At 44.1% G+C, this 12203-nt stretch overlaps 1 protein-coding gene across 11 annotated transcripts in view; it reads right to left on the bottom strand.

The window, feature by feature from the left end:
* Pam (peptidylglycine alpha-amidating monooxygenase) overlaps window positions 1-10766 on the bottom strand; it is a 287147-nt gene extending 276381 nt beyond the window's left edge. For 6 of the 11 annotated variants that reach the window (XM_050153468.1, XM_050153470.1, XM_050153469.1 and 3 more), the window contains exon 1: window positions 10601-10766. The gene's annotated coding sequence lies outside the window, so the exon portion shown is untranslated. The remainder of the gene's footprint in view (window positions 1-10600) is intronic. The other 5 variants (XM_050153473.1, XM_050153475.1, XM_050153474.1 and 2 more) reach the window with 1 other exon arrangement.
* Between the last annotated feature and the right edge of the window lie 1437 nt (window positions 10767-12203).

Here is a 12203-nt window from a genome sequence, read left to right as displayed (position 1 = left end):
CAGGAGTACGCCCTCCACAAACATGAGGCTAAGCAAGCAGTGATGTCAAAGCTTTCCTACAAAACCAGAAACTCCTCATCAGTATCTTAACTCGAAACAATGGTGGCTCATTAGAGGCAGTGCCTATTCAAGGGACTCCAAGAAAAAGGGAAAAATGGAACCACACTGACCATGTAGGCTAAGGCACTCAGTGAGCCACGTAAGAGGGAATAACTCAGGAGAACTTGGAAAAGAAAAAAAAAAAAAGCAAACGAACAAACAACAACAACAACAAAAAATAGAACAAAAGGAAGAAAACTGGAAAGAAGCAGTAGAAACAGGATAATAGGAAGAAGACAAAAGATGAATCAATGTGCGGCCAGAAAGGGAATAGACCAGGCAAATGCCTACGGAAATCCCAGAGAAAGGCCTTCGCTAAACAATAACGGAGAAGAAGGTTGAGTGAAGGCTGAGGCCCTTCAGTTGGCCTGATAAGACTCATCACTGACAGGAGGACAAGTGCTTGTCGCTGTCAGTTCTTGAGCCGGGGGCGATGGGATGAAGGCGCTCTTCTAGGAAGCTGTGCCAACACCGGCTGAGTGGCAGAGCAATGGGAGATTAGGGCAGGTGTGGAATGTGACTCCGACACACTGCTCAGTATCAAAGAAAAGAGGCCCAAGGCTTTCAGTGTGGGGTAGCAAGATGACCTGGAGCCCTGTCTTGTCTCAGTCCCACATGACTGGCCCCTCTGCACTTTCATTCTCTGGCAGGTGTCATGGTGGAGGTGCCAGATTGGAGTCAGAGTTCCTTTCCCTGCTTTAAGATCTCACATTTGTTCCTTTGGTTTTGTGGTTTGTTTCATGGCTAGCTCACCTGGCTCGCTGTGGCCTCTTTACTCAGCAACAGCTCTCCTGATTGTACCACACAAGAGGATCCACCCTCGTTCTCTGTGTCTTATCTGTATTATTTTTTTTAGGACTTGCTACCTCCCAGAAGTGTGTCTAATAACTACCTGTCACTACTGTTAACATGCCAGTTCACAAGTACAGAGGTCTCTGATATCGCGATCACAGTTTACTCACAGAAACTAGCACATAAATCTATGTAGAGACTCATAAAATGTCTGTCGAATAGATAAAGTCTCAACTTACCCTCACATTCAGTGGACAACAACACTACAGTATTTTCTACCTTCCCTATCTGTTTTCTGGTACACATCACAAATGCCTCTCTCTCTCTCTCTCTCTCTCTCTCTCTCTCTCTCTCTCTCTTTCGCTCACTCGCTCGCTCTCCCTCTCTCTCTCTGTTTCTCTCTCTTTCTCATGTGTGTTATCATTTTGCCTGCATGTATGTCTGTGAAACCCATGTCTGAAGAGCTCATGGAGGCCAGAAGAGGGTATCTTCTGGATCTGGAACTACAGACAGTTGTGATCCACCATATGGGTTCTGGTACCTGAACCTAGGCCTTCTTGCAGAGCCGCCAGTCCTCTTAACCACCGAGCCACCTCTCCGTTCATCATAGGCACATCTCATCTCTTCTACTTGCATGGACACAGCAGCTATTCAACTTCTTCAAGGGGAAGTTCCAGTGTAACTCCCTTAGACAGATAATCTTCTCCACCACTCATATCAAATTCCCAGGCGCTACTTAAACATTTCCCGTTATTGTTGGGATAGCAGCTAAATTTTTAACTCATCCAGGAACTTTCAGTATGAACCGAGCCAGGAGCAATCCAAATTCATCCAGTCCCATGACCAAAGGTTAGCCTCCATGACTTCATTTCACCTTGCTACTTTCTGTAGGATGTCTTCCGAACAAATAACACTTTCCTCTATATTCTTCCCGCCCTTCCACAAACTTACCCACCCAATCATGGGCATTAGTCAAGCATTCCTTCTTCAGACTCCTGTTACGTAAGCTCACAAAATCACTGTGCTGTTCAGATACATCTCCCTCTCCTCTAATATAAGTATTTGTAAACTTTTACTGTTATAATGTGGACATGTAATTAATGGTGGTCTTTTTCCTTAACCCTTTACCCCATGATGGGATAGTTCATGTTTTCCCCTTATCATATCTCTGAAGTCAAGAATACTGCATCAAGCTCGAAACAGAAGTTGGGGCTGAGCATTTGTCTAGCAGGCACAAGATCCGCAGGCACAAGATCCTGGACTTCGTCCTTAGCACTGAGAAAATAAGCGGTAACGAAGGGAGAGAGGAATAGTCTTCCATATGGCTAGCACTGAATATTTGTGAAATAAGTGTTAGGCAGTTTATTGGGAACCAGAGAACTAGAAGGCAATCTCTAGCACATTAATATACAAACATTCTACAAATACTGAGGTTGAAGGCGAATCTATCAGTGGAAATCTATAATCTGATGGTGAGCTGCTATTAAACCAGAAGCAGCAAAGGGGAGCCTATGACAAAACAAACTTTAGAGCAGCTCTCAGGACGGACTGCAAAACAATGGGGCCAAGAGAACCTGCTCCATTAAGGAACTATACAGGAACCAGCTCGAACAATTTACTGAAACCGCATAGTTATGACTTAGGTAGTGACAGTAACTAGGTGAAAGGTTACATTTACATATCCTATTAACAGCGCCTTGACTCATCATTCTGTTCTGGAAACATTTACCTTTGCAAAAACCCATCCCAACTTTCTCTCCTTAGCATTTCCCATTCTAAAAGAGAGAGGGAAAAAAAATCTCCAAAAAGTCTTTAGCTCCCTGGAAAATGTTTTAAAGAAATTTCCCTCTGGTCGATTAGGCAGCCAGTAATAGCTGAGTGAGGCAGGGGCCAGGAGAAAATGGCATCTAACAGGAAGAAGCCACTTTGCTCCTGATTAAAGTTACTCAAGTGCAGCTGGAGAAGATGTCCACACTAGGACTTCTGAGCACTCCGGGGTCTCCTGGGTTGAAGGACAAGGCCTGCTTTAATCCCCGTTGTTAGTGCTTTACTTCCAGAACATTACAGTCCATATAGTTCTAAATTCTCTGGGGGGGGGGGGAGGAAAGGGTTTATTAGTTTGCTATTATTTCTTTACTGTGGACGTCTTTAAAGGAGGACGGGAGATTGATGAGCATGAGACACAATCTGGTTTCCTTTCCGTCCATTGAACCTCCTCTTGCAGAACGCATCAAGAAGCTTGGCTTTGTTTCTGAGGCATGGTCACACCTACAATTTCAACAATGTCCTCCAGTTTTTCTGCCACCCGTTCCCTAAACCCCTGCCTACGAAAGGAAGCCAGAAGCTGGTGCAGATTGTCTCCCAAGGTTAAAAGAATGACGATTCCCAATCCCATACAGTTTATAGGCAGGGAATGGAGGCAAAGAGAAACAGCAGCACTGTAAGAACTGTGGAAAACGGAACAGGCAGACACTGAAAGGCCTCGGAATGACTGCTACCAACAGAGAAGAGGGATTGTAGGAGGGACCACAGGCCAATCTCAAAAACCCGTAGAAATAACGCCTTAGAATCTACAGTTAAAATAAAAGACAATTAGCTAAGCAACATTTAAAAACTAAACAGTAAAATGCCACCGATAACAAACATCTGTTCTCTGCAATGGACTCCACACTGGTGCAAGGGTTAAGAGAGAGGAATCTGGGTCTTTCCCAAAAGCTACTATGAGGATTAGCTACAATGACAAGGACTTTTTGCTGTAACAGGTAATACAAATAAGAAATACATGTACATCCTACAAAAACTGCTTTCTTTAAATCCTGCAGTTATCATAGTCATTCAATATTGAGTCATCATGTTTAAGAGTTCCCAAACTACAAAGGGTAGCATCTTTAGTGGAATCTGGGTTGTGGATACAGGTACTTAAAAAAAAAAATCAGTATTTAAATACTCTAAAATTCAAAAATTTTGGAACTCTCAATTAGTTTTTTATAAAAGTAAAAGGTCATTGTTCTACAAATATGTTTAATATATTTTATTATCTCTTTAATCATGTGTATGTGTGTAGATGTTCAGATGAGTGCAGGCACCAGTGTTGACCAGAGGTCTTGGGATCTCTCCAGAGCTTCCTAACAGGGTTCTGGTAACCAGACTCTGGTCCTCTGCGAAAGCAACATGTACTCTTCTTAGTCCTTGAGCCATCTCTCCAGTGTCTACAAATACTCTTTCTAAGACATCTTTGGAAATGGAGAATGGATCCTGTAACAGCTTGCATTTGTAATCAGACACTTTTTTACTGTTGAAATGTCATCTGGTAACGGCTACCCCTTCTCTGCTGTTTCTCTAGCTGCCCTCTGTGTTGTCGAGGACAAGCAGGCAAGACCACTCTTAAAGTAGTACAGAGAAAAACAAAACTGTCTTTCCTGTCTGTAGCTGCTGTCTGCTGGGCCTAGCATCTTCTACTCTTTTAATTCTAACCCCTTGTGGTCCATGCAGCTCACAATGAACTTCCCCTCACTGACAAGGGACAAAGAGGCTACTTGGCACTGCCCTTCGATTCTCTTGGGTCACTCGAAGTTGTACTTTAACGTATTACATTGTTATTAGTCAAGTTCAATTCCTCCTGGTTCTGAGCCGGTCCTCTTAAGTTCTCTGGGCAGGAGCCATGTGGAAACCCTGTTCCTGTCTTTAACCTTATGTAAGTCTAGGCCTGGTAGCTGCTGGAGCAGATATGTTCCAGATGCACAAGGCTAATGTGGCTTTTGGTTTTTCACACTAAGAAAAAAATCAAGATAGTTTGCACAAGTTCAGACTCCTGGGCACATATCTCAAACCTACAGACTTTCTGTTATCACATTACTTCAAGACAACAGTGCAAATGACTTTTTATTTTTCCTTCCCAACTAAGTATATTATATCCAAACTGAAACATTCCATCTATATAGAGAAATTCATGCAAATATAACATAAAAACAAGCATCATACTTATATTGTCAAAATCATCAATTCCTACTTACCATGAACAGTCCCTGCAGTGACTGGCCACCCATAACTATCAAACACCTGAAACATGGGTAGTGCAAATGGTGAGTTGACATTTTAAAACTTTATTCCATTTTTTTTTATTATTGTAAACAGTATCAGTGATGGCTCTCCAAAACAATCAAGTTAGCATCTCATGGACATCAGGAGATGAGAAAAAAAAAATTCCTGGGTCAAAGAGAAAAGATGACACTGCTCACAGAGAGAGTAACAGGAAGATTAGCAATCGTCCCTGAAACCAATTCCCACATTAAGAGATGGCAGACAAGTGGGACCTGAACACCCATTGACTCATAATGTAGGAGGCCAACCCTGGGCTATAAAACTGGAAGCTTGCATATTGCACATTATATCTAACTTCTTTTTATCCTAACAGGAAAAATATTACCTCTATATTTGAAAGTCATCCGTGATGTAAACGGTCTTGAGAAGAGACTATACAATGAAAACAATGTCTTCCTTTTTTTATAGATATGCAGAAATTTGGGTGACTGGAAGAGAATTACCTCTGAACATGTTACTAACACAAATATCTCAGAAATCTACCATCTCCCCATCTTAGGTAACTTGCTTGTGACCACCATTAAATCTTGCTAGTACTTTAAGCCTTCAAAATGATTATCCTTCTTCCACTACTGCCTCCTCCTAAGTGTTCTCTACAGGGGACCCAGAACGTACCTGGTAACACAAGTCCAATTGTGTCAATACTATCTTCACTGTCACCTACTGGCTTTCAGAATCAACTGCCCTCAGTCAGTTCCACTATGCTGGGTATTGTCACTTTGTGTCTACCTGTGGGCATGTCCCCAGACTGTCCTTCTAAAGTATTTGTGTTAAGCCACACAAAACTTCTTTCACCTTTATAGTTATGAAAATGTAATGTATTGGCCTTGGATTGAATTACACTTACTGATCTATTTATCTTCTTTTACACAATAGTATTTTTTAAAAATATTTGAGCATTTCACATTTTGAAATATTTCATAAATGTAAATTTTAAGTCCCTCTCTTAAAACTCTCAATACCTGACAATTGCTGGCTTCCATCTCAACCTGAGAACACTTGGCTGGTTCCCCTTTAACAAGGTCTGGATTTCCCGGATGTCCTTCCTGCTCACATTTATTTCCTCGTTTACACTATTCATTAGACTTCCATTCTCTAGTTCCTGGGCATCTGGAACATCTTTCAACTCTCCAAACATTTGGGGTCTTCATGTTTCAGATCTTAGTAGACTCCCTTCCTCTGACATTTTCACTGACCACTGCCTACCACCAACCTAAAGAATAAAGAGGATGCTTTTTATGCTTGAGCATCCAGGACCTGACATTCCATCACATCTTACACAATTTAGATGAGGAAGATCTACTTCAGAATATTCTGGCTATATATTTATGTATGTCATGCATTATTTTTAATGTTGGCCCTCTGAATTGCCATTCCCTCCTCCACCCCACATTTAATGGCAAGTGATGCTCAAAAGAGTCTCCTGGTTAGTGTAGCACGTGAATCTTATCTTTACAATAGTTCATTTACATAACTACTTCCATTACTCCCATTTTGTTGATGATAAAACTGAGTGGTTTGAAAACTTAAATAACTTTCTAAGAATAAAGGACAGGTAAATACCTGGGGAACAACCCAGACCCACCAGACCCTAAAGCCAAAAACTTTTAGCCATACCTTATTTACAAACAGATTATTTATTGTGCCCTGGATAATGTAAGACCACATAAGGGTTAGAAATAAACCACAGAAGTATGCATCTGACAATTGGAATTATAACTCTATTCCTGCCACCAGCTATGTGTTTAAACTTACATCAGTTGCGGGTCTTCATCTCAGCAATATGAAATAATTAGATGTTAGGCATGATACAGGTCTATAATCAGCATTCAATAGCCTGAATTAGGAGGACCATAAATTTGATGTTAGCCTGATCTGTATACCAAGCTCCATTTTAAAATAAAACAAGAACAAACAAACAAAAACAATAGACCTAGGAGAGAGATAACAAAATGACTACAGTTTCTCCAAGTAGACTTGATAGCACACAACACCAAGAACACTATATTCATAGGCTGTCTGGTCTATTTTTATATAGTTTTAACAATTAGCTCTCCCAGCCTAAAGCAGTGAAAGGGAAGAGAGTTCCTACAGAACAAGAAGCTCTCAAGTGTGTTATTCATGGCTATTTCATCAAACCACACAGTTACCAAGGCAATGATAAAAATCTTTAATCTCATTTTATGAATAGGATAACAAATATACTGAGCTATAAGGGAAGCAGCAAAGTTAACATTTCATCCCTCAGGCTGTCCTTCAGCCTGCCATACTTCATTGTGTGGCTTCAATCAATTCTCAAAGGCCTACATGCACGCAGCATAAGAAACTCCCCCAACAGGTAGTTATATTCTCATTAAAACTAGGGAAAGAATCCATGTCATTATATCACGTGAAATGCAACTTAGTTGGAAGGGAAGAGCCTGGATCAATCTTTTCCAAATAGACATCTTACTTATCCTGTGCTCCAAGCTTAATAAGAAAGAATTGGTTTTAAAATAATTCTCACTGAGACTATATTAACCTTTTCAAAATTAAAAAGCATTTAGAATAATGATGATGATGATGATGATGATAATGATGATTTATGTGTTTGGTTTGGTTGGTTTGGGAGTTTTTTTTTTGCTGTTGTTGTTTTTTCTTTGCTTGTTTTTTTTTTTTTTTTAGCTAAAATACAAAGAAATGGCTTTCATTTAACTTCTTAAGTCACATTTGCAGAGCCAATCCAGACTTCATCCAACATTTACGTATCTGTGGTGGTCTGAATAAGAAATGTCCCCCACAGGTTTAGTATAGTGGTATTTAATTTGTATTTTAATAAATAAAGCTTGCCTGAAGTTCAGTGCAAAGCAGTACGGGCCAAGCAGTGGTGGCACACACCTTTGATCCCAGCAGCCACACTAGTCAACCATAGAGGCAGGCCGGGCAGTGGTGGTGGTATACACCCTTATTCCAAGCACTAGAGAGGAATATAAGGTGGGATGAGACAAGAACTCGCTATTTTTAAGTCTGAAGGCTTCACTGAGGTAAGAGCTCTCTAGTGGCTTGGCTGCTTTGTTTTTGTGATCTTCAGATTGAACCCCAATATCTGTTTCTTGGTTTTTATTAGTTGTGCTACAATTTAGTATCTGAATACTGGGTCCTTGGCGGGTGGGGTTGTTTAAAAGTGCTACAGAGAGTGTAGGGTATGGGACTCTGTCTTTGATGAGTTGCTTTTTGATCATGGTGCTTTATCACAGCAACAGGAAAGTAGCTAAAAGTGTTCAAGCTTGTCAGTTAAAAACTGTACATTTGTGGGTGTACATGTGGGTGGCGGCATGGGTAAAGGTGCTTGCTATCAAGTGTGACACTTGAGTTCGATCCCTAAAACCCAACGTGTTCTCTGATTTCCAACTATGTGCCTGTGCCTTCCCACAATTAAATGAATTAATATAATAAGGTTATTTTAAATTATGGTCATAAAAACAAAACAAAATTCCTGCACTCTCTAGTTATTTTTTAGACATTATAATTTTCTTCCCAAGTGCATGAGAAAAACATGGATGTGGCCCCAAAGCCAATTGATGCTTTGGTTGAAATCATGACAGTCTTTTAATATTTTCTTACCACATAATAATCCTATAGCAGGGGTTCTCAACCTGAGGATCATGACCCCTTTGGGAGGCAAAGGACCCTTTCGCACGGGTCTCATATTAGATGTCTTGCACAACTGATTACATTATACATTATGATACACAACAGGAGCAAAATTACAGTTATAAAGTAGCAACGAAATAATTTTATGCTTGGGGGCTACCACAATATGAGAAATTTATTAAGGGATCGCAGCATTTGGATGGAAGGTTGAGCACCATTGTCTTACAGAATGCTGTTCTAAACTTTGGCTCTAAAAAAATTAATTTTCCAAATGTACCTCTATTTGGTGAAATATGAGCAAAGTGCATCCTTAGAGAACCTGGTATTTATTCCAATCTGTGAGTCAGCTTCACCAAATCATGATCCAAAAGGGCCTCGGATAGTACCTTCTTGACAGCATTGTACCAGCCACATATAGTTATTAGCCTATGTTGGATCCATATAAAGATACAGGTGTCACTAAATTAGTTTAGAAAGCCCTTTAGGGCAAGAAATATATTCCACGTCTTGCTCTTTAAAGCGCCCAGCAGACTACATTGCACAAGACATGGACTCGTGAAAACGTCTATTAAATTGGGAATATGTGAATGACAGAATTTGCCATTTAATGCAAAGTGTAAATCTGACTCTCTCAGTTCTTTCCCCTTAAGGCAGATAGAAAGACATTAAACAAGGACTCTTGTGCCTGTGATTATCAAGTTCAGATACTACGTATTTGAATTCACTTTATAAAGATGAAGACTTGGGGGGGGTGCTGGAGAGATGATGGCTCAGCTGTTAAGAGCATTGGCAACTCTTCCAGGCCCTGAGTTCGATTCCCAGTAGCCACATGGTGGCTCACAAAGATGACGATTTTCTTTCAAAACTAAATTTAAATTTATTCACAGGCTGGAAACAAGACTGTAGAGAAAACAAAACACCCGAAGCGAACAAAGTTCTTAAGTATAAAGGCTGAGGCCAATAGTGTCTTCTTGGTAGTCGAATTTCTATAATTATGGGGATAGAGATTCACAGCTCGGACACAGGGTTTGCTGAGTAAAGGGCAGTTTCAACTCTGAACACCATTAACCACTTCCAGAAGATGCATGCTGTGCCTCTCAGGCTTAAAGAGCTCCAGGCCAAATCATTCAGATTTATCACCGCATCTCAGCTTTAACACGGAACTCCGACCCTCAAGACACGGAGGTTCATTAGACAAGAGACCTAGACTCAAAACCACCACATCACACCCCTAAATCGTCCCAACAGGCTCTAAGCAGAACAGCATATATTTTGTTCAGGACAACAGAGAGTATGATGGGAGAGTACCAAGGCCACACAGAGGAGGTGACCCAAGCAGACTGAATTAGTATAGGAAGTGGCTGGCGGGTGCTTTCCATCCTGCCTAGCGGAGCAAGCACTCTTCCCTGGCATATTGCACACACACACTAAGGCTGGCAAATCGGCGGGGAGAGAGCAGAGCTGGGCAGGCACACGGCAGCGATGAGGACAGGTAATTCGCAAGCTTCCAGGCACTTGCCAGGACTTCAGTGCCCCAGTCGCTATTCCACTGCCCTGTCTGTCCCTCTCAACCTTCGTGGCAGCCCCTACGACCCCCAAACTAAGTCCTAAGGACCGGTCCGGGGTCCCGCGGGGTTCCCCACTGTCACTTAGAGTTGTTCAAAATGGGACAAAAGCAAACCAAGGCGAATGAACAAAAGCGACCCAAAAGACGAGGGCGCAGTTAGGGGCGACGGTGAGGACAGCAGGAGAGGAGAACGCGGTGGCGCTGACAACCCCGGGACTGGGGAACGCCAGGAAGGCTCGGGACGCCAGATGCCCTGACCCGGGCCGCGCCTGAGGAAATCCACCATGGTCCCCGCGCCAGGAAGCGGAGGGACCAGCAGCCCGATCCCCGCCCGGCCTCTGCCCAACTTCCGCGCCCCGCTCCGCGCCAGCCCCGCTCCCCTCCGCGCCCGGCACGGGTCGCACCAACCTGCGCGGCCGCAGGCTCTCTCCGGGACGGAAGCCCGAGCCCGCGGGCGGCGGGCGGAGTTAGTTGGAGGCTCTGGTTCCCTGGGCGGGGACAGGTTGAGCACGCGGCTCCCGCGGCTGTCCCGGCTGCCTGGCTCCGTCCTCCCAGGTCGTGCTCTGGATTCCCGGACCTCCCGGTCCCTCCCCCTGGGGCGGCTCCCGGCTGCGCCCCTGCCTCCGCTCCGCCTCCAGCCCTCCCTCCAAGCCCAACGCTGGCCGGCCAGCTCCCTGGTAGCGCGTGGCGGGTGTCCGGACTCACGTGCGAACCAGAGGGCTCAAGTCGTCCAAGGACCCCTCCGGAGCGTGGAGAAGCCCAGGCCCGAAAGTCTCTGGGACACCGCGGCGCCCTGGGTCCTTTCAGGCCAGCCCGGTTCAGTGGCTGCTCCAGCTGAGGGGAGAGAGGCGGAGGATGATGTCCGAGTCGCCCTCCGCCCGGCTTTGGGTTCCGAGGCTGTTTTCTGAGTGAGTGGGGGATCCTCCCTCCCCCTGCACCCTCCAGACTGGAGCTCTGCTAAGCCTTGCGCACCCGGAGATAGGACGCCTGGTTTCGAACCCTTAGCAGAGGGGTAATTTCAATAGAAGTCACTTCCCGCAGCCAGGTTCCCGAATTCGGGCCATAGGCTTCCCGGCCAGTACCCAGAGGCGTGCTTCTTCAGACTCCCCACCTCCACCTGGGGTCTCTTTCTGCTATGTCTTCCTACTCCTGAACATCATTCGGTTTGGGCATGCAGGGACCTGTGCCACAAGTAAGCACACAGGTCAACCAGCGGAACCCCTCTGGATGTCACCCCAGAGCGAGAGAAACGGGACGGATGACTTACAGCCGGATATGTTATGTACTAGCAGAGGCTTAGTAATGTGCCTTACTAACCCCACACACAATTGAAAGACTTTGAAATGAAAATGGTATTTGAGTCTCCCCTTGTGCGGCGGCTACTGGAGTGTTCATGGTGTCTATTCCCTCAAAGTCCTCTCTTTCTTTCTTTGAGTCCCACCTCGTCTTTCATCTTTATCTCATTCCAGATGCAGCCCTAACTACCCTGCTTCTCCAGCTAACCGCTGGTCTTTCCATGAAGCGTCCTCTGCTTAGTTCTCTAGAGCTCTATTGGGCAGGATTAGGGGTGTTGGAAGAGGGGGTCACTGAAGATGGGGAAGAAGTCCGCAGAATGAGGCGAGAAAGAAGGTGAAAAGAAAGAACTGGGGGAGCCAGGCCTGGCTCTTAAGCCACAGGGGAATTCACAGAAAGCTAATGTCTCTGTCTCTCAGGAGGGTAACTACTGCAATGGACTGTCCCCCACAGCATTTCCGGGCGGCCATGGTGAGCCAGTGAGAAATCAGGTGGACCTGGCCAGTTTGAGCTCTCTTTCTCAACCCAAATTCCAAAACAATAAGTCTTTGATCCCAGACTCTCACCTAGAGATAAGAAATTCTTTGTGGAAACTGAATGTCATCAAAAGATGCAAGAAGCTGATTCAGCTTACACACACACACACACACACAGAGAGAGAGAGAGAGAGAGAGAGAGAGAGAGAGAGAGAGAGAGAGAGAGAGAGAGAGAGAGAGAG

Source organism: Alexandromys fortis, unplaced genomic scaffold, assembly GCF_014885135.2.
Source record: "Alexandromys fortis isolate MF-2015 unplaced genomic scaffold, M_Fortis_MF-2015_v1.1 scaffold_61, whole genome shotgun sequence".
In the NCBI taxonomy this organism is placed as follows: domain Eukaryota; kingdom Metazoa; phylum Chordata; class Mammalia; order Rodentia; family Cricetidae; genus Alexandromys; species Alexandromys fortis.
The sequence above is the reverse complement of the archived record's forward strand: the minus strand, read 5'-3'. Positions and strand labels throughout refer to the sequence as shown.